Raw genomic sequence first — 22,379 nt, forward strand, 5'->3', positions numbered from 1 at the left:
GAGGCCAAGAAATACACATGCAAGTACATTGTCCAAATAACAATCCCAATTTACAAGAAAAAAGACAATAATCGAGTAACTAACAATTCAAGTGAAATATAAATAGAAATAATTCAAGGATATGGTAGCTCTCATGAGCTAAGTTCCACTCACTTTGCCAGATCTCAATCGTATACCTTCCCGTGGTGACTCTCCGTTAACCGGGTTGGTATTTCCAATCCGTAGACTCCACTTTACTTCACAAGTCCTTCCACCTTACAACCCCCCCACCGGGCCCGAACGTCGATAAAGGCTAGGGGTGTGCATCGAATTCGAATTCGGTAATTCGGAAGTTTGAATTCGGAATTTTTCGAAATTTTGGCTTCAATTTCACCGACCGAATTCGAATTCAAAATGGCTAATTCCGAATTCGAATTCGATACCGAATTGAATTCGGAATTCGGTGAATTCTGAATTCAAATCCCCTTTACCCAAGTTAGACTTTTCATCAAGGTCACTGATGTTCTCATGTAATGTTGTGGCTTCTTGCTGACATGGTTTTACCCCATAAGGAGCATGGCCGGTTGACTTCAACTCAATTGGATAGCAGAGATTTGTGTTGTTCCATGCCCCAAAACGCCTCCCCATTTTCCCATAAAACAGCTCAAAGAATTTAAGCTCTCCTGTCAGATAATTTCCGTTCAGGTAGATAGCACTAATGTTGGGTAATGCTCCGATTCTTGGTGGGATATCCCCAGAGACTACTGCAGGAATAATGCCTTAACTTCGGTGGGCTACTGTGTTTAGATTGATAGCAGCTGCTGTAAATGCCCTGTCAAGAAGAACATGCCTTTAGCTCCGCTGCAGCGCCGGCTCACTTTTATTCGACACCTTAAACAACACCTACCCGGTCACCTCCGTTTCCCCTCAACTCCAGCGTCTCACCATTCAACCCTCCCCCTTCCTCCGTTTCCCTTTATTTCACTTCCCCTATCCAGAACCTAATTCAGAAATGCTTGGAAGCTGTTTGATGAAATGCCTAAGAAAAATAAACTAGAAACATGGATGAAAGCTAAGTAAAATTACCGGCGTACCTCAATGAAGGCTGATGATGTCTGTCTCTGTTGGGCTTGAAGGTGAAACCGAGAGAGTGAGACAGTAAGCTGAGTCGGAGGCAGAGGAAGGAAGGTGACGAAGAGGCGATGAGGAAGGAAGGAAGGCAGTGACGACTGACGAAGAGGAAGAGGGCGGCGGAAGAGTAAGGAGTAAGGTGTAAGGACCACGGTGAGTGAGTGAACAGATTAGGTTTTTGGCTTTTTGCAATATCACTTATTATTTCAATTTTAATTTCAATTATTAACTTATTATATTATATAATATATATTATATATGTATTGTTAAAACTATTATAGTATATTATTATATATAAATGTTAATATTCGAATTCGATATAGAATTTCCGAATTCGAATTCCTATTTCGAATTATCAATTCGAATTCGGTAATTCCGATTTCAAAAACTATATTTTCGAATTCGACTCGATTTCGATCAATTCGAAATCGGATTACCGAATTCAACTACCGAATTACCGAAATTCCGAATTCGAAATTCCGAATTCAATTCGAAATCGATTCCGAAATCGAAATTTTTCGACTTTGCACACCCCTAATAAAGGCGCTACTGCACGAGTAGGCCAAGCAAGATCTCTCCAATAGATCAAGCTTATCATTTTATTCTCATGGCTCACCGAGCTTCTCGACCAAGCCCATGCCGACTCGAATCCCAGGATCGGCCTGTGAGTTTGGACGTCCCCCATGTAACATTTGTGAGTCGAGGAGATTCACTCCAACGACGTACTTAGCCATAGCATACCATTTCATGTTATTCAAGCATTCGATACATTCAATCATTCATTTCATTTCAATCAATTCAATCATGAGTTATTCATTTCAAATGAGAACGAGTGTGGTAAAGTACACACTCGACTCCATTTTCAAAATCTCCAATCATTAATAACAGTTAAGCATGTATCAAGTTCGCATACACTTGACACTCACCAAGTAATTCAAGAAGTAAAGCACACTTGAGGGTTTAGGCGTCCACCGTGGAATCCTCTCGAAGGTCCTCTTGAGTACCTGAGCAATTAATAATAACTATTACACACTATTGCTTAAAACTCCTAATTATCGAAGAAAATTATACTAGTGTACAATCTAAGAAGATATCACAAAAAAGAGCCTTAATTACTCGTAAATCGAGACTCAAAAGTGGAGTTTTAAAACACAAGAGAAATCTGATTTTCATCTTTGAAATCAAGTGTAAAACGGTCAAGTGGTATCAAAGGAATATGAAGAATTCTAAAAGCACAATTTCCTTTAAGTTCGGAAATTTCAGATTTGACAAGCAATCTTTGAAAAATCACTCTCTGAAGGTCCAAAATTGGAAAACTTGGTACCGTTGGAAACTACTTCCAAAGCACTAAAAATTTCTAGAAGACACTTTTCCATGATTCAAAATGGATGACATTCAAAATCCGGCTCAAAGTTACTGTTTTGGAATATCAAGACAGTTTCGAGGTTGGTTTTTGGGCAAATTTGAAAATTTGGCAAAATTCATAGAATGCGAACTAGCCTCTGAAATTTGGAACTCAAATAGAGTTATAATCAAAGTTTAAAACACAATAAGCGGAACAAGAGTCGGAGTTTTGAGCGCCAAGATATAGCAGCTCAAAGTTGCTGAAAATTTCTCACTGTACAAGGGTTTTCCAGATTTAAAACATGAACTTTGAGACTTTGATTGGGCATCAAAATGGACTTGGAATGGCACTAAATTTGGTAGTGTTACCCTAACATATAAGGGCTATTCCTCTGTCAAATTTCATATAAAAATTTGCACGAAAAGTTAGTTAACAAAGCCACTAAAGTTCCAAGAATTTCCAAGGCAAATCTGCCTTGTACTTCGTTATCCCTTTTCTAACTTTTGGGTCAATGAAACCACCTCAAACATGGTTCATTTACGAATACAAGGTCTAATAAGCATCCAAGATACTTTTGATAGGTGGTTCACACCAAGAATTTCAAAATAACAAGTCTCAATCCAAATTAAGGCATTCAACTAGCCAAAAGAGGGTTTTCCATCACTGAGACAGTTTCGAAATTCGGCCACAACTCACTCAATTAAACTTGGAATTGAGCGTGGTTGGTGGAGTTAGAAACTACATTCATAAGGCTACAATTTCACAGAAGGAATCATTTTAAAATTCTGTCCATTACTAGCTCATTTTCAGGCAAAACATTGCAGCTCATAACAGGTTTTCCAGCACAGCCGAGAAATAGGGCAGGTAAATTTGAAAGGCTGGTACGGTTCACTCAAGTGGAATCAGGGGATACATTTTATACCATTGGAAAACTGGTAATATCTAGTTTCTAATGCCGCAAACGACACTCGATTTCGACGTCGGAGCAAAGAGTTATGGTCGATTCAAAATCGCTGCCAGAGCAATTCTGGCAGTTTTCCAGCCATGAACTTAATTCGAAATTTCAACTTTTGGACAACCAAATCAAGTGATTTTTGGTGGAAAATTTCCACACAACCTATACAACATATCTACATCAAAATCAAGTCAATTGGACCACAAAAATTGGCACCAAGAGGCGCGGCAATGGACAGGGCACATCTGGCCCCTTCCTCCATTTTATTTCCTTTGAGTTTTCTTTCCACTTTTCAACTTATAATCACTAGTTTAACCACTAAATCAACATAAACAACACCAAACATCATCACATCAGTTCATCAAGTCCATTGCGGGATTTCATAGAGCCCACTCACAAGATTTCCAATAATATAGAGGTACCCACATGAACCTACAAGCTTCTAAGTGCAATTTAACCTACAAAAGCTAAGATTTGAAGAGTGGATGATCATATACCTCCTTGGATGGTGAGACCAGAAATTTGCCACAAGAAGCTCAAGAAAACTGTGAGAATGAAGCTCTTCTCCTAGCCCAAGATGATCTCCAAGTTATTTGCAAGTTGTGGTATGATTTTGAAGTGATTTGGTGCAAGTTTGAGAGGTAAAATGATGAAGGTTTTTCTTCTTCTTCTCCTATGGAGTTTCGGCTGGTTGAGAGAGAAAGGAGAGAGTGTTTTGCTGATGGTAAAGCTTCCTTGAGAAGCTTATGAATTTGTGGCCAAAATTTCTCCAAAAAGTCAACTAAAAATAGTGCGCGTAAGCGCGCGTTTCGTGCTCGTTTCCTCTCGGGTTTGTTTCCCTTGTGCACTAAACCTCTAATGCACTTCCATTGATAATATTATTATTTACTCTTAATAGTCTAAAAATAAAGGTCTAAAGTTTGTCGATTAATCGCGCGCGCTAAAACGCGTACTTCCGATTTGTGCGCGATAGAACGAAATTTCTAAGGAATTCTTGTAACGGTAGTATTACTAACTAATACTTGAGTACTTAAACATAAAAATAACTATTGTAAAACTAATATATGAGTCCTCAATCTCCAAGCTCACTGTACCCTCAAATCGATTATTGCCTCCAAACGCGTATTCACTATTCTCACTAAATGGGTTTCCAAAATTAAATTTTAAAACAAGTCATTTTAAAAAAATATATGTAAGTCATAGTTCCATGTAATTGGGTCTGAAAAGATTGGAATAAAATATTCGGAGCAAACGGGCAATTAAATATTTAAATAAGCTAGTAGTAGGAATTTAAAATAAGAAATTTTTGCGAGTCCTCACATCCTCTCCCCCTTAAGAAAATTTCGTCCTCGAAATTATACCTTGATCTGTGAACAGGTCTGGATATTTCTCTCGAATTGCTTCTTCAACTTCCCAAGTTGCTTCCTCTAACTCATGGTTCCTCCAGAGAACTTTCACCAATAGAATCCGCTTGTTCCTCAATTCTTTCATTTTACGATATAGAAGCTTTACCAGTTTCTCCTCATAAGTTAGTGTCTCATCAATTTCTATACTTTTCGGTTGCAAGATATGAGAAGGGTCTGGATGAAACTTCTTAAGTATGGACACATGGAAAATATTATGAATCCGAAACAGACTCGGTGGCAGTTCCAACTTATACGCTACATTTCCCACGCGTTGGATAACTTTATAAGGTCCTACAAACCTCAGTTGTAATTTCTTTCATTTTCCAGATATTAAACTTGCTTTCAGAGGTGTAATCTTAAGAAATACTTGATCTCCAACCGCAAATTCTAAGTCCTTCCTTCGGTTATCTACATAACTCTTCTGACGACTTTGTGCGGTCTGAATCCTTTGGCGTACCAACTTTACTTTTTCATTAGCCTCCTCAATCCAACGCATTGTAATCGGGTCTAAAATTTTGCGTTCACCTACTTCCTCCCAATAAATCGGAGATCTACACTTCCGACCATAAAGTGCTTCATATGGGACCATTTGAATAGAAGAGTGGAAACTATTGTTATAAACAAATTCCACCAATGTCAAATACTTACTCCATCTCTCCCCGAAATCCAAAACACAAGTTCTTAACATGTTCTCAAGAGTTTGAATTATCCTCTCAGACTGTCCATCGGTCTGGGGATGGTATGTAGTACTGAAATTCAATTTAGTCCCCAACACTTCTTGCATCTTTTGCCAAAATCTTGAAACAAATCTAGGGTCTCTATCAGACATAATGCTTACAGTTATCTCGTGTAACCTGATAATCTCATTCAAATACAACTTAGCTAATTTCTCCAATGGGTACTTCATATTAATTGGCAGAAAATGAGCTGATTTGGTCAACCTATCCACTATTATCCAAATGACATCATAACCTCTTTGTGTTCTCAGTAACCCTGATATGAAATCCATGGTAATGTTTTCCCATTTCCGCTCGGGTATCTCTAAAGGTTGTAAAAGTCCTAATGGTTTCTGATGTTCAGCTTTAACCTGTTGACAAACTAAACAGGTCTGGACAAATTGGGCAATCTCCTTTTTCATACTCTCCCACCAATACAAACATTTCACGTCTTGGTACATTTTATTCCCTCCAGAGTGTACCGTAAATTTTGATCGGTGTGGCTCTTCCAAAATTTTCTTCTTAGGCCCTTCATCCTTTGGCACTACTATCCGATTCCGAAATCTCTGTATGCCATTCAATCTCAAGTTAAAATCCGACTTTTCTTCCTTTTTGACTTTCTCCACCCACTTTTACACTTCAGGGTCCTTTTCCTAAGCTTCTTTAATACGTTCCAATAAAGTGGAATTCACTACAATATTCCCAAGAATTACTTTCCTCGGGTCAAGTTTAGGATTCTAATAACTAAATTCTTTTAACAAGTATAATTCCTTAATCATCAATCCGGCCACTTGCACTCGATGACTTAAATCATCAGCCACTACATTGGCTTTCCCCGAATGGTACTTTATTATGCAATCATAATCTTCCAAAAATTCCATCCATCTACGTTGTCTCAAATTCAACTCCTTTTGAGAGAACAAATACTTAAAACTTTTGTGGTCAATAAAAATCTCAAATGTTACCCCATACAGGTAATGCTTCCATTTTTTTAAAGCGAACACTACAGCCACTAATTCCAAATCATGAGTCGGGTAATTTCTTTCATGCGGTTTCAACTTCCTTGATGCATATGCTATCACTTTGTCATTTTGCATTAAAACACATCTCAAGCCTTCCTTGGAAGCATCTGTGTAGACCACAAAACTATCCTTTCCATTTGGTAGAGCTAATACAGGCGCTCTTGTCAAACGTCTCTTTAATTCTTGGAAACTCTCTTCACACTTAGGACTCCATATAAACTTTTCACTTTTCTTGGTCAACTCAGTCATGGGTCCAGCAATTCTAAAAAAATTCTTAATGAATCTTCGGTAATACCCTGCTAATCCTATAAAATTTCGAACTTTGGTAGGGTTTTCCGGTCGTTTCCACTTTTATCCCATCCTTAGAAATTATGTGACCCAAGAATTTCATTTCTTTCAACCAAAATTCACACTTGCTAAATTTAGCATACAATTGGTGTTCCCTCAGGGTTTGAAAAATAATTCCCAAATGCTTCTCGTGATTCTCCACATTCTTAGAGTACACCAAAATATTATCAATAAAGACCACCACAAATTGGTCCAAATAAGGCTTAAAAATCCTATGCATCAAATCCATAAAAGCAGCAGGTGCATTAGTCAGTCCAAATGGCATCACTGCAAAGTCAAAGTGTCCATATCTCGAGTTAAAAGCAGTTTTGGGTATATCTTTCTCCAAAATCCTCAATTGATAATAACCCTGTCTCAAATCTAACTTCGAGAATACTACCGCCCCTTGTAATTGGTCAAATAATTTATCAATGTGGAGCAATGGGTACTTATTCTTAATACTGACATCATTCAAGCCTCGGTAATCTATGCACAATCTTAAACTCTCATCTTTCTTCTTAACAAATAAGACCGGGGCTCCCCACGGTGAGTCACTTTCTTTTATAAAATTTCGTTCCAACAAGTCCTGCAATTGCAATTTAAATTCTTTTAGCTCAGCTGGAGCCATTCTATATGGCGTCTTAGAGATAGGTGCTAATCTCGGAATCACATCAATCTTAAAAGCTATTTCTCTTTTCGGGGGTAATAACTCCAACTCTTTAAGAAAAACATTTGAGTACTCTTTTACCACAGGTATGTCCTCCAATCTCATTTTATCACCTGGAGTATTAATAAGAAAAGCCAAATATTCCTAAACTCCCTTACTTAACATTTTTCTAGCTCGGATCCCTGAGATAAGTGCAGATAAAGCTAACCTATCCCTTTCATTCAATTTCAAAGTCGCCTCTTTCGGAATGCATAATTCTACCATTTTCGTCTTACAATTCAGTTGGGCATTGTAACGGGCTAACCAGTCCATTTCTAGGATCACATCGTATCCCTTAATCGCTAAGCCTATCAAATCGGCCAGTAGTTTCCGTTCTCCAACCCAAACCTCACAATCTCTGTATACCAAGTTAGCGATTAGACTTTGATCTCCAGTAGGCGTCCTAACCTCCAAGTCATAAGGTAATTTAATTGGTTTCAAGTCTATTCCACTCATGAAATTAGGGTTTACAAAAGAATGCGTTGCACCCGGATCAATTAAAATCTTAGCTAAACGGTAAAAAACAGGAATCGTACTTTCAACCACCTCAGTCGCATCAGGTATCTGTTGATGATCCAGTGCATAAACCCTAACCGGTACCTTAGGTCGACTTCCCCCAGCAGTGGTCTGTTTAGAGGTTGACTTTTCGAGTTTTTGGGTGCTACCTCCCACCTTCAGCTTATTTGGACAAGTCACGAGCTGGTGCTCGGTACTACCACAAACCAAACACTTCCCAGACTTTCTCCAATAGTCGTTCTCAAAGTGGTTGGGTTTACCACAGTACCCACAAGTAACTTGAGGGGTCACTGGCGAACCACTATAAGGCGCTCTCCTAACTTGAACCGATCCACTACGACCTCCCTTGGATAAAACTCCCCTTGAAGCCCCAACAGTCCTTATTCTCCTCATTCCTCTTCCCATTTTGGAAGGCTGTGTATTCTTACTAGCCTGTCCATGAGTATGACTAGAGAAGTTCCTTTTTCTATTATGGAAGTCTCTAACTTGCACTCTCAACCCTTTGTGCCTTTTCTAGAGTCTTAGTAAATGTAGAGATTTGGGTTGCGGCCAAACCCTCCTGGATTTTCACATTAAGCCCTTGTACAAACCGTCTTATCTTTTTTCGTTCGTTAGTCACCAGTTCAGGAGCGTACTTAGAAAATTTAGTAAATTTTCCTTCATACTCCGTTACACTAAGGGTCCCTTGTTTTAATTTGATGAATTCATTCTTCCTCTTCTCTTGGATTAAGGGTGGAAGAAACTTTTCATGAAACTCCCTCGTGAAATTCTCCCAAGTCCAAGGGGTTTTGGCTCTCTCCCACTTTTCCCTTGTCATGTCCCACCAAGCACGAGCCACTCCCTCAAATTGGAAAACAGCAAAGTTCACTCGCCTATTTTCGGCATAATCTAAGGCGGCGAATATGTTATTCATCCTGTCTAACCAATTCTCCGCTACCTCAGGGTTAGGTTCACCAGTGAACTTAGACGGGTTAAATTTCAAGAACCTCTCCAAGGCTCTATCTTCCCTTCTATCCTGTCCCCCAATTTGATTAAGTGGTCCAGGACCCTGCCTTTCAACTAAACGTTCAAGGATATCAGTCATCCTATTAATGGCAGTAGCCACTTGATTTTCCTCTACATTTTCTTGTCCATGGTCGGTCCAGTTGCCGATCCCTGGTCATCCCCATGAGGTTGGGCTTGTCTAGTCCCTCGCCTACGGTTTCGACCACTCTTTCGTCCTTCCATTATCCTAGTTGTGCCTAGTGCAGAAAATAAATCAATTACACGGGAAAAAGTTAAAAGCAAGAACCAATCACCAAAAATATTAGAAATAAAATAATTTACATTCATTATCATGTCAAGATCCATACAATTAGCAAGTCATGGAGGAGTACAAAAATATAGCACACAGGTGCTACAAAAGTACTTTTAGTCACATACGACTAAAGTAAAATCAAGCGCCTCAAAAGTAGGCCACACAGTCATACAAAATACAATGGTCTCAACACTAGCATCACCCCAACCAATTCTAACTATACCAGTCAAAAGAGTCAAAAGGGTCAAAAGGGTCAATCACTCTGGGCCTAGTCCACAGTAGTGCTACCAGGTGGAATCTCCTCCTCAGGATCCTCCTCCTGATCTGGACTCTGTATAATGTCCATTACCTCATCGACCTACCTACCAGTGTCTGCTAGGATCCTAGAAATCCAATCTCGGACCTCCTCACCTAACCTAATAAGTCGAGCCCTAACCCTCTGGAGCTCCTCGGGAGTGATCTCAGCAGTAGCCACCTCACTAGCTAGTAGCTCCTCAAGTTCAGCGATCCTCTCATCCTGAGCACTAACCATCTGTCTCAACTCGTCCACCTCCTCCTGTAAATCTCGATTGAGATTCACCAACTGACGACGCTCGTCATCCAGAGCTAGTACAAGATGGTTCAGGTAGGCAAACGTCAACCTATACAAACATCGAGGATACCTATGAGGGCGAGTAGCGCACACGTGCTCCCCCACCTAGAGTTCGGTAGTAAATAGACCTAAGAGACTCTACATGCCCATTAGCATGGCCATTGTCATCAGCTGCAGGGGTCCCATCCTCATTCTCCATCCCTGCAAAACAATCACACTTTTCGGATTAGAAACTTAGTCACTAGCTCGCTCAGATATCACTTAAAGTATGACTAAGTCATCCTAACTCAAATCCTAAGGGTAAGGTTTCTAATAGATCTCTAACCTAGCGCTCTGATACCAACTGTGGCGCCCCCACTTCTCCCTAAGGCGAACCAAAGGGTATCTACGGGACACCTGCCCAACTCTCACCAGGATTCGGTACAAATCTCATTCAAACTTAATACAATAATGGCTATCACGACAAGATAAAGTAAGAAAGATAAGTAGGATTCCATAAATAACATTCAAACTTACACCACGAGTTCCAAAATACATCAATTTTTCAAAATATACAACTGCCAAAAGTCTAGTCGATTACATTTAAACCCTAATACAAAAGTACATCTCAAGGTTTTCTCCGAGTTTCGCTCCATGTCCATTCCTGTTAAGGAAAACAAATCTACGGGGTGAGCAATTGCTCGTGAGGCCAAGAAACACACATGCAAGCACATTGTCCAAATAATAATCTCAATTTACAAGAAAAACGATAATAACAGAGTAACTAACAATTCAAGTGAAATATAAACAAAAATAATTCAAGGATATGCTAGCGCTCAGGAGCTAAGTTCCACTCACTTTGCTAGATCTCAATCGTATACTTTCTCGTAGTGACTCTCCATCAATCGGGTCGGTATTTCTAATCCATAGAATCCACTTTATTTTACAAGTCCTTCCACCTTACAACTCCCCACCGGGCTCGAACGTCGATAAAGGCGCTACTGCGCGAGTAGGCCAAGCAAGATCTCTCCAATAGATCAAACTTATCATGTTATTCTCATGGCTCACTGAAGTTTCCGACCAACCCCATGCCAGCTCGAGTCCCAGAGTAGGCCTGTGAGTTTGGGCGTCCCCCATGTAACATTTGTGAGTCGAAGAGATTCACTCCAACAACATACTCAGTCATAGCATACCATTTCATGTCATTCAATCATTCATTTCATTTCAATCAATTCAATCATGAGTTATTCATTTCAAATGAGAACGAGTGCGGTAAAGTACACACTCGACTCCATTTTCAAAATCTCCAATCATTAATAATAGTTAAGCATGTATCAAGTTCGCATACACTTGACACTCACCAAGTAATTCAAGAAGTAAAGCACACTTGAGCGTTCAGGAGTCCACCGTGGGATCCTCTCAAAGGTCCTTTTGAGTGCCTGATCAATTAATAATAACTATTACACACTATCGCTTAAAATCCCTAATTATCGAAGAAGATTGTGCTAGTATACAATTTAAGAAGATATCACGAAAATGAACCTTAATTACTCGCAAATCGAGGGTCAAAAGTGAGGTTTTAAAACACAAGAGAAATCTGATTTTCATCTTTGATATTAAGTGTAAAACGGTCAAGTGGTATCGAAGGAATATGAAGAGTTCTAAAAGCACAATTTCCTTTAAGTTTGAAAATTTTAGATTTGACAAGCAATCTTTGAAAAATCACATCTCACTCTTTGAAGTTCCAAAATTGGAAAACTTGGTACCGTTGGAAACTACTTCCAAAGCACTAAAAGTTCCTAGAAGACACTTTTCCATGATTCAAAATGGATGACATTTAAAATCTGGCTCAAAGTTGCTGTTTTGGAATATCAAGACAGTTTCGAGGTTGGTTTTTGGCCAACTTTGAAAATTCGGAAAAATTCATAGAATGTGAACTAGTCTCTGAAATTTGAAACTCAATTAGAGTTACAATCAAAGTTTAAAACACAACAAGCGGAATAAGAATCGGAGTTTTGAGCGCCAAGATATAGCAGCTCAAAGTTGCTGAAAATTTCTCACTGCACAAGGGTTTTCCAGATTTAAAACATGAACTTTGGTTGAGCCCCAAAATGGACTTGGAATGACACCAAATTTTGTAGTATTACCCTTCCATATAAGGGCTATTCCTATGTCAAATTTCATATAAAAATTCGTACGGAAAGTCAGTTAACAAAGCCACTAAAGTTCCAAGAATTTCCAAAGCAAATCTGCCTTGAACTGTGTTTTCCCTTTTCTAACTTTTGGGTCAATGAAACCACCTCAAATATGGTTCATTTATGAATACAAGGTCTAATAAACATCCAAGATACTTTTGGTAGGTGGTTCACATCAAGAATTTCAAAATAACAAGTCCCAATCCAAATTAAGGCATTCAACTAGCCAAAAGAGGGTTTTCCATCACTGAAACAGTTTCGAAATTCGGCCACAATTCACTCAATTCAACTTGGAATTGAGCGTGGTTAGTGGAGTTGGAAACTACATTCATAAGGCTACAATTTCACAGAAGGAATAGTTTTAAAATTCTGTCCATAACTAGCTCATTTTCAGGCAAAACGTTGCAGCTCATAACAGGTTTTCTAACACAGCCGAGAAACAGGGCAGGTGACTTTGAAAGGCTGGTACGGTTCACTCAAGCAGAATCAGGGGATGCATTTTATACCATTGGAAAACTGGTAGTGTCTAGTTTCTAATGCCACAAACAGCACTCGATTTTGACGTCGGAGCAAAGAGTTATGGTCGATTCAAAATCGCTGCCAGAGCAACTCTGGACAGTTTTCCAGCCATGAACTTAATTCGAAATTTCAACTTTTGGACAACCAAATGAAGTGATTTTTAGTGGAAACTTTCCACACAACCTATACAACATATATACATCAAAATCAAGTCAATTGGACCACAAAAGTTTGCACCAAGAGGCGCGGCAATGGACAGGGCAGATCTGGCCCCTTCCTCCATTTTGTTTCCTTTGAGTTTTCTTTCCACTTTTCAACTTATAATCACTAGTTTAACCACTAAATCAACATAAACAACACCAAACATCATCACATCAATTCATCAAGTCCATTGTGGGATTTCATAGAGTCCACTCACAAGATTTCCAATAATATAGAGGTACCCACATGAACCTACAAGCTTCTAAGTGCAATTTAACCTACAAAAGCTAAGATTTGAAGAGTGGATGATCATATACCTCCTTGGATGGTGAGACCAGAAATTTGCCACAAGAAGCTCAAGAAAACTGTGAGAATGAAGCTCTTCTCCTAGCCCAAGATGATCTCCAAGTTATTTGCAAGTTGTGGTATGATTTTGAAGTGATTTGGTGCAAGTTTGAGAGGTAAAATGATGAAGGTTTTTCTTCTTCTTCTCCTATGGAGTTTCGGCTGGTTGAGAGAGAAAGGAGAGAGTGTTTTGCTGATGGTAAAGCTTCCTTGAGAAGCTTATGAATTTGTGGCCAAAATTTCTCCAAAAAGTCAAGTAAGAATAGTGCGCGTACGCGCGTGTTTTGTGCTCGCTTTCTTTCGGGTTTGTTTCCCTTGTGCACTTAACCTCTAATGCACTTCCATTGATACTATTATTATTTACTCTTAATAGTCTAAAAATAAATGTCTAAAGTCCCTCGATTAATCGCGCGCGCGAAAATGCGTACTTCCAATTTGTGCGCGATACAGCGAAATTTCTAAGGAATTCTTGTAACGATAGTATTACTAACTAATACTTGAGTACTTAAACATAAAAATAACTATTGTAAAACTAATATATGAGTCCTCAATCTCCAAGCTCACTGTACCCTCAAATCGATTATTGCCTCCAAACGCGTATTCACTATTCTCACTAAATGGGTTTCCAAAATTAAATTTTAAAACAAGTCATTTTAAAAAAATATATGTAAGTCATAGTTCCATGTAATTGGGTCTGAAAAGATTGGAATAAAATATTTGGAGCAAACGGGCAATTAAATATTTAAATAAGCTAGTAGTAGGAATTTAAAATAAGAAATTTTTGCGAGTCCTCACAGATTCAAGCTCAAACTCGTGCTCAAGTCGTTTGTCACAAATGAGCCGAGCATGCATGAGCTTGGGCTCGAGCTCGAGCTCGAAATTTCTATCAAACAATTTGAATGTCGATTTTAGGAAACAGACGCCACACCCTGTCCAAAAGTCAACAAAACTTGCTAAGAATCACAAACTCCAGCCATTCACAATCACAAAATAAAATGTCAAGAATACACAAACTCTAGCCAAATTCCATCTAAGACAACATATAAGACCATAACATCGATTAAACACAAACTCCAAGAATAAAAGTCAACAAATACACAAACTCCAGGAATAAAAGTCAACAAATATACAGACTCCAGCCAAATTCCATTCGACTATCCAAGACAACTATAAGAGTCATAAGAGCATAATAGGATTTGATTCAACTAAACAAATATACAAATTGCAGCCAAATAACTATATAAAACAATGCTAGATAATTAAAAATTTGTCCAGCTTCACAAGTTCAGCTTCACAAATCACAAGAAAGGTCCAGCTTTACTTCAGCAAACAAATTCAACAAGAAACAGCATGACATATTCCAGAAAATAGCCTTTAGATGTCTAGAAGATCAATTTCTTCAATTGTAAATGATTTGGGAACATCGAGTGGTTCCTACAAAATGAAAACAAGAAAGTTATAACTCCTAACAAGGTAAAATGAGGTACCAAAATAAACTAGTAGTAGAAGATATATTTTACTTACATGAGGCTTGTTTTTTAACCCATGAAGATTGCGGATCCAATCATTGGCACAAAGTTGCATTTGCACCATTTCAACCAACATATAAGCACATCGATCATCAATTATTCTACCACTAGCACTGAAAGTAGATTCGGAGGCCATGGTTGTAACTAGAATAGTGAGTATATCACTTTCCCCATGAGTGGCCTCGGTGATGAGTTAAGAACCTCAGTGATGAGTTAATAGCCTCGGTCAAGTCCCATACTCCCAAGTCCCACCACCTTGCTGGATGCTTTTGAGAAGGCTAGGTGTAAAGAGAATATGATTGAAGCATTAATCAATAAACTGAAAATTAGCTTCAAAAGGAGCCCTTAATTTCCCTCTATAGCACCTGCATTGCAACATTTTGCAGAGACAAGTAAGAAAACTTTTGCCACTACACAGAGCTCTATCAAGAACATTTCACCTGCTAAAATTTGATTAAGAAAAGCTAATAAACTATCTTTTAAATGTAGGGATAAGTATGGGGTTGGTAATGTTTGTAAGGAGAAAGAAGCACATCTATTAGTAGTAGATGATGAAGCTCAATTATGTAAGAAGAAGTGATTGAATATCAAGGTAAAAAAATGCAAAAAAGAGGTCGAGTTTTCACTGCATTCTATGATACGGGAAGTTATGCAATGCATTATAAGGTTATCTTGTGATGTTGCAGGGAAGGAGATTAGAATTTTAATAGGGGGATAATATCAAAAACCTCCCTTGAGATTTCTTCTAATATCACTTAACATTCCTGAGCTTTTAAAAATATTACTTACTTTCCCTAATAATTATAAAAAAACTATATTGACCCTCACTTGATACATAATTCACATATCAAATAAAAGAGCTCAATTTTTTTTTTAAAAAACAAAGGAAACAAAAGTCACTTTCTTCTCTTTTTCTTTTCTTCAACATTTTCTCTTACTTATTTTTTGGATGACTATGCAATATTTCATTTGTAAATTATAATAAATTGAATATTGTTTATCTTTTACTTTTTGTGATTATGATAGAATGGTGTATGATTTATTTACTTATTTTGAATTGATTTTCATAGTGATCAGTATAATTTAAAGGTTTGGACAGGGGGTAAGAAGAAGTTGGAAGAAAATATAAAGTTCATAAGAAATTGGTTTTGAGCATATGGAGTTATATTGGTGCAAGTGTATTTCTTTGCAAATATCTTTTTATTTTTCAAATTTATATTTTTATAGGTTATAGTATTATGATGTGATAGTACTACTAGAGATTTTTTTAGGTAATGGTTTTCTTGAAATAAACAAAGTAGTTTAGGAATATTTTTATTTAGCAAGTAAAGGTAGTTTAGGATTTTTAAAACTTTTGTTTTACAAATAACAGAAAGAAGGGAGATAAGTAATATTTTCAAAACTTTAAAAGTGCTAGGTTATATTAAGAGAAACTTGAGAGGAGATTTTTGATATTATCTCTTTTAATAGATGGAGATAGCTCCCACAATTTCATCACAGTAGCCCAATTTGATCCCTTTAGTTGGACCAACTGGATCCTTTATTAGCTGTCAGAAGTTGACGAGTGAAATCTAGTTTGTCCCAAACTTCCCCAAAAACTAATGCTCACATGATCAAGTGAAATAAATCACTGAGTTTGGCTACCAAAAAAGGACTAAATCCCTCTTTAGGCTGTAGGTTAGGGGTTCAAACGCTACTTACAGTGAAAAAAATTTAAAGAATGTGCCAAAACACGCCTTTGATCTAGACAGATTCTTATACCTACTAACCCCCTCTTTAGACTCTCCTCCCTGTAGATTAGGATAGATTATATTATATAAATCTTATCATTGCTGTAAAAAATATCAAGTGAAATAACTTTTTATTAATATATTAGTTTTTCTAACATTTTCACCCCCTCCCAGCATACTTCCCACCTCCAATGTCTAGATCTGGAATTCGATCTCTGAATTTAGCATATTGAGAATTCTAAGAACCCTCACTTGAACACTGAGCCAATCTCAATAGGTACATGATTAAGTGACTTAAATATGCAAAACCTAAATATTAAGAGAATAGATTGAATAAAAATGTTAAATAAAAAGGATTAATGGCCAAACTGGAGTTATGTAGCATGCAAGGTATAAAAAAGGTGATTTAGTTATTTGAAAAGTCAAAATATTGGGGGAGAGGCCAGACTCATAACTATTCATCAATTGAGAGCCGTTTGTTTTAGCACAAAGAATAACAAATTATGCTTTTATCGCAACTGGCAAATATTGAAGTTTTGCCATGTTTTCTCTATTAATTAGGGTTGTCTTCAACTTGTTCTTTTCTTTTCTTTCTTTTTGGGTAAAGATAACGAAGGCCGTCCACAATTTCATCTGTAAAGCTCTACATGTAGTATTAAAACAAATTCAAACTCAATGACTATTACAAGCAATGCAATTTGCCTCAGTTAATATCGCATGCACATCACCATCCTAGAGGTATTCTCATCATTTCTAAAAAAAAAGTCCGAATACACTTATAAAAGTACAATCACCGATTCAACAAAGAAAAATAAAAATTAAACAATTTACTAACTGATTTGGTTAATCAAACTTAGAACACATTCTCAACCATCAAGCAGCTTAATGGATATTCAATCAGCTATGAAACATCATTCTTTGAGGGCTACTTGATATATGCAATGCGACCCCAAAAAAAAAAAAAAAAAAAACCTCTCCAGTTGGGTTGTAGTTTGATTCATATTTAATCATCTACTTGTACTATTAATTTTTCTGTAATGTATATTTTTTTTATTAGGCTGCTTTAATGTATGGCATCATCAGTAAACAAAGAACTATTAACGGATATCAATAAAATGTAATAACCTTTCCCCTTTAAATTTGGATTCTTCTCAAATCCTACGGAAATTTTTACTTCTGTTGCTTTTGAACATGGTAAATATTGAAATCTCATATCTATATGTGTATGCGTGTGTGTCCGTTGAAACCACAAGTTTGAATTAGTGAATTAGTGGATTAGATTTCGTATTTCAGTAATGTCCTCAACATGTTAATTTAATATGTAATTTAATTTATGATAATTGAGGCTATTTATGTAAATTCAATATTAATGTTGTTTCCTTGATTTTCTTCAAGAATAAGTTTGTATAAGAAAGCAATTACTAGGGAGGGAGTTTAGACTTTCAATGGCTAAACTTTTGGTACCACAATAAGAATCATAGCAATAGTGTGGAAAGAATAAAAGAAATTGTTTGGAAAAGAAGTTTTAGAAATTAATGTGGTAACATGTTTGGAAACTAAAAAAGAATATCATATGAATTTATTATTCAACATGATTGCATAGAAAACTTCAGAAAGAGTTTAAAGTTAAACATTACATGAAAACTAACCTTGAGATTATATTTATTATCGAATATCGTTGAGATAAATTTCCTTATTGGAGAAATATGTCGGTTTTTGGAGAACTTTTAGGAGTTATTATAAAAATAGCATTTCATTGAATTAATTTTCCTTGAGGAAGAGCTCAAACTGGAAATTTCTTAAGGCCAATTATCTAAAATTATGCTAGAGCTTATATATACTATATTAAAAGCACAAGTTTGAATTAATGGAATAGTGCATTAGATTTTGTTGTCCAATAATGCTCTCAATATGTAATTTAATATGTAAATTCAGTTTATGATAAGCGAGGCTATATATGAAATGTCAATGTTAAAGTTGTTACCTTAATTTTCTTGAAGAATAAAACTTCGTATTCGAAAGCATTTCCTAGGGAGGGAATTCAAAGTTTTCATGGCTATACTTTTGGTGTCACAATAAGAACCAGAGCAATTGTGTGGAAAGAATAAAAAAAAAAATTAGAGATCCCAGGTATTAGAAGTCATATGTTCCAATCCCCCTACCTCTATTCCGATCCTCTTACCTCCTCCCTATTCTCCTGCTAGGGACAAAAAGTGGAAAGAATAAAAGAAATTGTTTGGAAAAGAAGTTTAGAAATTTACGTGGCAGTATGTTTGGAAAACTAAAAGGAATACCATTTCAATTTCTTATTCAACATGATTGTAGGAATCTTGGGAAAGAGTTTAAAGTTAAACATCACATTTAGATATGTCGTACCTATTGATTTTAGATCTATATGTATCTGTCTCGTGTCTATTTGATAAATTTTTTTGTTATTAGTGTTGATTTACTAAATAAGATAATCTTTTGGAAAAATTGCCAATTTGGTCCCTTAACTTTTTCACTTAAACCAATTTCATCCTTCATGATTTTTTTTTTCGCCAATTTAGTTCTCAAACAATTTTATCGGGTTTACTGTATGACTTAATGGGCAGCGCCACCATATTTTATGTATTTCGCTCGATAGGCTAGGGGTATAATTGGAATGACAAGCTCCATTGTCTAATTATAGGGATTATAAGAGAGACTTTTAGACGGTTAAGGACAAAAACCTCTGAAAATTGAAAGGGGTCAGCAGTAGATAGCACTTTTGCAATGTCCTCTTATTCTGTTCGCAATTCTTTGAATTGCTGTTCCTCTTATTCTGCACGCACCTTGCCCGATTGATCTTCGTCATGGTCCGCAAATTGCATCCTATAACAGCGCTTGCCCATTATTCCGTCCTAATATCCTCCTCAGTCCTCACTGCCTTATTTGAAGGAAATGCATCCACTAAAACTTAGAACCATGCTCTCCACTACATTAAAATGCACATTTTGGTCAAACACTTTCCCAACACACAACCCTTTTAATCCAAGAAAGCCTTTTTCTTCTTCTGCTGTAAAATATCCCAAACAAGAAGAAACCCCTGCACAAAAGCCAGCACAAATAGTACACTGGTCCGGCCTTGACAACTGGAGAAGTAGCCTCTTAATCACAACCGTTTCTGGGGACCCAATAGCCCATAAACACCCCGATACAACAATCATTCTCAAATTCTAGAGAAACCGGCGAGAATGGTTCAATTTCATGTTCAATTATTGATTGGGGCAGTTGCTCTTCTTTAGCAGAGATGGGGGCTGTGGTGCTATTTATTGCTGACCCTCTTCAAAAATCAAAGGTTTTTGTCCTCTTCAATTTTCAGAGTATTTTTCCTTAATCGTTTAAAAGTCTCTGTTGTAATCCCTATAATTAGACAATCGAACTTGTCATTCCAATTATACCCCTGGCCTGCCATGCGAAATACATAAAATGTGGTGGCGCCACCCAATAAGTCCTACATTGAACTCGATAAAATTGTTTGAGAACTAAATTGATGAAAAAAAACTATAAAGGGCGAAATTGGTTTAAGTGAAAAAGTTAAGGGACCAAATTGACAATTTTCCCTAATCTTTTCTATAAACAAAAAAAGTATGTCCATGTCATGATAACTAATTTCATATAGAATTTAAGGATTACAAGATTTTTATTCAATTGTCTGAATTTGACTTTTTCTCTTAATCTAATCTATTATTCTGTCAACTTGTTGAGCTTCTTAAAGTAGTCTGAAATAGACTATTAATCTTTGAAAATATTTCCTTCCTCATTATTATAGATTTTTAGCAATATCTTTACTATACTAAAAAGTGAGAGTTCGGATTGCTACAGTGAAAATGGGCCAGTTGTACCGTGATTTGTGTGAGCTTGAAGGGCGTTTTGGTCTTTTGATGATGGGTGGCGGTGGCTTTTCTGGAATTTTCATGAACTCTATGGGGTGTTTGTTGGTTGTTTGATATTTGGGCAGCTTGGGGACACGTTGATGCAGACAAGGCTCGGTGAATCGGTGGACACTCCTTGCATTGCCTTCTCTCTCTCTCTCTCTCTCTCTTCCTTGCTCTCATTTTCAATCATTGCTCTCTTCTAATTATCCCTCTCTCCCCTTCTCTTCCAAATACCGGACCAACTTCTCCCTTTCACTTGCTTACACCTTGCGGCACAAATCAGGAATCAAGGTAAATCTCTCTCATCCCCTAGACACCATCCCTCCTTCCTCCAGGCTCCAGCCCACCGCCCTTGCAGCCCCTTACTATGTGTATTACCAGCTTTTGTTTCGTGAGATTGGGTTGGACTTGGTTTTTGGAGCTTAATCCCCTCCCATTCCTCTTCCTCTTCTTTGCTTACATAAAATTGTGTCTTTTTTTTTTACAATCAAATTGTTTATGTTTTTTTGTGGATTTTATTTCAGTAGGTTTCCGTTAATCAATTTGTACCTTTTTTTTTTTTTGCAAACAGTAAATTCTCGACAAGTTGAAACATGCTAACGAAAGGAAAATGGAAGGAAGGGACTCACTTTGGTATCTCTGAACAGGTTTATATCAATCAGTTTGCGTTACAATTGTCAAAGGTTAAAGGAATTTAGCTTCTTAGATTCCAGTTAAGAAGAAAGACTTTGGGTAGTGGACGTCGATGTTAGTGCTGAACCACTATAAATTTTCTTTTTAATTTTACTGCATCTTATTTATAGTTTGTTTCTATTAACTTATCTACTTTTAGCTTTATAATTGTTTGGTTGAGTTGGGACAGGTTAATCTGTCCAAAGAATTACTAATTTACTATCATTGGCATATCAATCTATTTCCCTTTAGGTTGGCCTATGTGGGAGAACAATACACACACAAACAATTTATTTCTTTTTTTTTTTGGGTGTCACTCAAACCCCTGAGGGACAAAAGTATCCTGTAATATGCTAACAATTTATATACTCTTTTGGGCAAAAATATTCCATACCAATGAACCACTGAAATGGTGTCACTCAAGCAATGAAAGTGGGAAGAAAGGAAAGATGAACTGGAATTGTTCGTTCTGCAACTTCGGTTCAAATAATCCAATATGTGGCGACTGCAGAGAGAGTGCAAGAAGAATGATTGTCTTAACCAATAAACTTCAGAATGAGAAAAGATTGGACTTTGCCGAGAAGTAACGTGACTAATAAGCAAGGCTACACATTACATGTATGTATAGCCATATGGCTTTTAGTTGTACCTAATTTTAGGCATTACTTACTAATTAATGCTACATTAAGAATATTAGATAATCATGCCTTTTAGTTCTGCCTAATTTTAGGCATTACTTACCGATTAATGTTATATTAAGAATGTTAGATGACTTGATTTCAAGATCATGTTTATCTGTGCAATTAGGAAAAAAACACACACTCACCCACGTGCCTACTATATCTAACAAAGAAAAAAAAACACGCAAATATAACAGAAGAATAACGAGTCTCAGCTACCTGACGCATGGCGTCAGGGCTGAAAAACTAGTAATTATCAAATTTGTCTAGTATGCTTTTGGATAGTGTTTCAAGTTGTTGGGCATGATCATTTAGGCTAGTTTGACTAACAAGGAGTGTAAGTGGTGTGTTAAACATAATTATGGAGTGCCAAATTCATTCCCTAATAAAAATGTAAAAAGATGAATACTGGTGTCTCATGTGAAGATTGATACATTCTCTCAGCAAATTTCTAATCAAAAAATTTTACAAAGTCTAATTGAAATTCAAAGTAATTCCTATCATTTCAATATAATTAACACCTAATTTTATTTTCCTAAAAATAAATAGTAACTTTGAAGAATAGCTAATCAAGGTAATACCTTTTGGAATATTTTTCTCCTTAATAATCTTGAGAGTAAATAATTTCATGCATTTAG

At 36.8% G+C, this 22,379-nt stretch overlaps 1 long non-coding RNA gene across 1 annotated transcript; it reads left to right on the plus strand.

Annotated features, from left to right (window-relative positions):
* Nucleotides 1–19,794: 19,794 nt before the first annotated feature.
* Nucleotides 19,795–21,206, plus strand: LOC113741964 (uncharacterized). Its single transcript, XR_003460763.2, has 3 exons — nucleotides 19,795–19,809; nucleotides 20,337–20,680; nucleotides 20,961–21,206. It is a non-coding gene; the product is annotated as an uncharacterized lncRNA (long non-coding RNA).
* The last annotated feature ends 1,173 nt before the right edge of the window (nucleotides 21,207–22,379 follow it).

Source organism: Coffea arabica, chromosome 4e (genome assembly GCF_036785885.1).
Source record: "Coffea arabica cultivar ET-39 chromosome 4e, Coffea Arabica ET-39 HiFi, whole genome shotgun sequence".
Taxonomy (NCBI): domain Eukaryota; kingdom Viridiplantae; phylum Streptophyta; class Magnoliopsida; order Gentianales; family Rubiaceae; genus Coffea; species Coffea arabica.